Genomic DNA, 4,594 nt, shown 5'->3' with positions numbered 1-4,594 from the left:
GTAACAAATAGGTAGGGCTCATACTGCCTGATAGTCACTTCAGCTCTGAAAGCAGGAGTCAGTCAGGGACCTCCAAGTCCCCAGATCCCACAGGGGCAGGAGCTATAATATATGGCATTATGTTCAGCATTCACAAAAGCTGCTCTCAAGACCAAAAAGCTTTATCTGCCATGTTCATTTAGGAAGGACCAGCTTAAGGAGAAACTTTGTTCCTTACCTGAGCCACTAGATGGCGACGCAACCCCATGATAAAGCCCAGTGTGGGCCTGTTCTGCTTCCGGAATGAAGGCTAGGAGCCAGGGTTCTTGGAAAAAGACTTGCAGCTTGCTTTCTGCTGCAGACGGGTCAGGGGAGGAAGGAAGCCTCTCTCACGGTCTTCCCTTCCCCAGCTTCTCCACCTACTAGCTTTGAGCCTGCTTCCTCATCTAGAAAATGGTAACATTACCTACGTCACAGGGTTGGTGTAAACGGAGACGAGCACATATTAAACACACTCCCTGCCCTGGAGGAACTTGTTTAGTTAGGGGATAAGATAGGAATATGACAATACAGGGCTCAGGTTGAGAGCTTCGCTGTTCATTGGTCCAGCTGTGAAAGGATAGGGCTGGCAGGAGGGCGATCCCAGCAGCAATGGAAAGAATCATTCTTCCTTATGAGGAAGAATTCAGAAGACTTGGATGGTTAGTTTGATAAAGTAGCAAAAAGTAGAAAAGGGAGGAAGTTAACATGAGTACTCATCAGCCCCTACTGTGTTCGGCATCAGAGACTGAAAAATGAACACGAGGCATGGTTCCTACCAGCAAGTAAGTGTGGCGCCAGACACGTGCAAAGGGCATGTGGGAGCTCAGAGCCCGGCCTTGGCAATGAGGACTTGGGCTGTAGGTGGGGGTTGGGACAATACCAATGGGTGGGGGAGCCGCAGCCCTGAAGTCTGCCCTTTTGCACCCATCTCCCAGGGCCCAGGCCCACCTGGGCAGCTCTGGGCACTGCCTGTTCATCAGAGGCCTGGTACCTGTCTCTTCTCTGGGCCTCAGCACTCACACGGGTCTAATGTAGGAGCATTACGTTAATTAGTTATTCATTTAATTTAACTTCACATTTGGTCTCAATTAAGCTTAAAATGTTCTTCCTTATAGATGCTACAATAGCACTTGTAATTAAAAAGCAATAACTCTTTGCCTTTCTCCTTTAGAGATCCATTGGGAGGCTGGGCTAGTGTGGGGGGCGGCAGATGGGGGAGGAGGAGGAGGCAAGAAGCAATGAAAAGAAAGGAAAAGAAGCTCTTGATAGATCTTGGAACCATGAGGCCACTACCAAGACTGAGGCTGGGGGAGGAACTCTTAAAACCCAACATGGGTGTCGGGGTGGGAACCTGAGACGCGGAGGCAGGAACAGAACAGACCCTGGACATAAAGGAGTGGGGGTAGGGAGGGTGGGAGATGGGGTAGAGGAAGGCAATCCTGAGAGATTGGAAGGTGGGGCAGAAAGCGCCCCCTGCCCAAGATGTCCACATCCTAATTCCCAGAACCAGTGAATATGTTACCTTACATGGCAAATAAGATTTTGCCAATGTGATTAAGGGTCTTGAGACGGGAAGACTTATCAGGGTGGGCCCAATGTATCACAGGGGTCCTTATAAATCACAGAGGGAGGCAGGAGTTTCAGAGATTGGAAGATGCTACACCACTGGCTTTCAAGATAGAGGAAGGGCCCACCAGCCAGGGATCGTAGGTGGACTCTAAAAGCTAGAAAAGGCAAGCAAATGATTCTCCCCTTGTCTCTGAAGCTTTTACTTTAGCCCCATGAAACCCATTTCTGATTTCTGACCTCCAGAACTATAAGACAAATTTGTATTGTTCTAAACCACTAAGTTTGTATTAATAGGAATTTGTTACAATAGGAAACTTTGCAGCAATAGGAAACTAATAATAGTCCCTAATAATATTCTCAGTGTAAAACTGGGGCATGATCAATTTAAAGACAGGAACAAAACCCACAGGAAAACAGAAGACATCCTCAAGCATAAAACAAGCTGTAGGGCTGGCCCATGGCATTTAGGAACAGCATAAATGCTACGCGTGTAACTACCCCAAGGGTTCTCTGAGGGCGGGGCCTGGGCTAAAGGTACAGTCTTTACAATCCCCAACATGAGGTGATAAAAGTCATAAAAGCAAACTTTCTCATTCTGTCTGTGGTGCTGGGCCCTGATTTGGATCCCCGCTGTCATTTCTTAGTTCCCAGTGAACTGAGAAAAGAGGCTGGGGTGCAGGAACTCATAAATATTTTTTTCCCCTTGAATAAACAGCAACTACTAATGATCGCCTAGAAACAGAGATCGAGTAAAAACAACAACAACAAAAAAAAACCCCAAAAACCAAACATTCTTGGTTCATGGCTTTGAGTCTTCCATTGGCACCTCTGAAAACCAACCCAAGTATCAACATTCCAGGTGGACAGCGCTTACGAGAGAGATTGCTGCGAATGTCCTTGAAAACACTACTGCTAGCTCAGCTGTTTAGTATCTCTAAACTAGGGGAAAGCCAAACTCTGAGCAGAGACCTGCCAAAACCACGGGGTTCATCGGTGAAGTTGTCTCCGTGGTCCCACGTGCCTTTTAGTTGCTTTGCCCCAGACTCCTGCAAAGTTCCTAAGAGTCTGGTTTTCCAACCAGACTCAGCTGCTTTTCCTTGGTATTTCCACCAAGTGGCTTTGCATTGCCTGACCTTGTTTTCATCTGATGGAGCAACGTAATATAAAGCAGTTAAGAGCTTAGACACTGGAACCAAACTGCCGGACTCAAATCCCGAGCTGAGTGATCTCCAGCAAATGACCTTAGCAGCCTGTGTCTGTTCCCCGTCTGTGAAATGGGGATATTAAGAGTACCCACACTTCATAGGGCTGATATGAGGATGACATAAGTTAATACTTACAATGCACTCAGAGAAATACCTAGCACATGCTTGCTAAGTGTAATAAAAATTGTGATTTTAGCATGTGGAAGACTAGACTTATTTCCAAGTATTGGGATGGAAATAGAGATTAAAGGTTGAACTCTATGAGCCATAAAATCTCTTCCAATCCTGAGTTTTTATGCTCCTATGAGGATAATCAACACTACTCCAGATTCGTTTCCATACGGTTCTGATTCCCACATCTGGAAATTTATTTCTGTGTAACAACAGCCAAATACTTAAAAGGTTTAAGCCAAGGAATTATGATAAAATGTTTGTTATTTGTACTATAAATGTTAATTAGAATCCTTTTAATGAAACTTTTACCTTTTGGGATACGTTAGGGAAATGGTGAGTACAGATACCTAAGAAGTAGGATTAACCAAAGTAAAAATAAAGCGTTGTTTGAAAGACAAAAGTGATCTTTAAACTACCCGAGAAACGAGATGTCAAGAATCCTGATGTCAAGCTAGAGCCCCACTACTAACTAGCCATGAAACTTTTCAAATCCTTCTCTGCCGATTTCTCCTCTGTAAGATAATGGCAGCAGGTTTTACACATTGAACAAAAAACAAAACAGAAACACTTCAACTGCAACAACAATGAAATTGAGTTGACAGAAAAGTTTGTATTAAAGAACAGAACAAGAAATGGATTACTTTATGTTAGAATGAAAACATTTAAAAATAATTTGGATGCCTTCGTTCTGGGACGAAGTCAGGAAGATGGCCAAGACACCTCAGAGCCATTCTTTGATCAGCTTACCCCACCAGGACCAGGGCTTTCTACCCGAGGCACACAATACATGTGGAAAGAACAGCATGTGTGTCAGATGCGTGAATCAATGGCCGTGCGTTCCCGAGTGCCTGGACATGGTACGATGCAACAACGATGCTCTGTTGCAGTTTTACATTAAACACATGATACTGTGTATCAACAAAGAATGTCAGCTTTACTTCCATTTTTGTAAGTGAAAAATTTAGCTTTTGTCAGGAGGCTATGAAATACCTGTTTTCTTACATAGAAGCCTGGATTTACTCTCCCTCTCCGCCTTCTCAACAGTGGGGATCACCAGGCTCTGCCACAGGACCCCCTCTAGGTAGGAAACTGTATAGTAGGGAACCTGCTCTAAGGCCACTGATCAAAGATTGGCTAATGGAACCTTAAGATGATTTCTGCCTGTATTTAAGGTATCACCACTGTGCCCTGTCTCCAAGAAGGCCATGAACATAAGGGGTGCCACATCAGAAACTGACTGTAGGAGTCCCCCATGCTGAACTCCCAGTAAAATTCACTGTGTGACCTTTCAGCTTTCCACTTCTAATCCCAACGCCACGGGGTTTGGATGTGACTGCTTTGAGTATGCAGGTAGAAAGTAATCACCACAGCTGGTAATTATAGACTCAGGATCTATAGAAGATAGGCCACACTAAAATACTCTTTGCACAAAGCATATTTTTTGTATAAAGCCAGCCCTTACACAAGCCTGTCATGTATATCTGGCAAAGAAAACTGTTAGATAGCAGTGGTGTTTGGGAAAGAATATCATTTCTAACCTTAACACATTTTTCTCCATCTAAATAGTCATCCAAACCTCATAGCTATTATCCATTGATCTAATATTTGGGTACTTTTTTGGGGGG

The sequence above is a fragment of the Eulemur rufifrons genome, chromosome 6, assembly GCF_041146395.1.
Source record: "Eulemur rufifrons isolate Redbay chromosome 6, OSU_ERuf_1, whole genome shotgun sequence".
NCBI lineage: Eukaryota > Metazoa > Chordata > Mammalia > Primates > Lemuridae > Eulemur > Eulemur rufifrons.
This window is presented reverse-complemented; position numbering follows the sequence as displayed.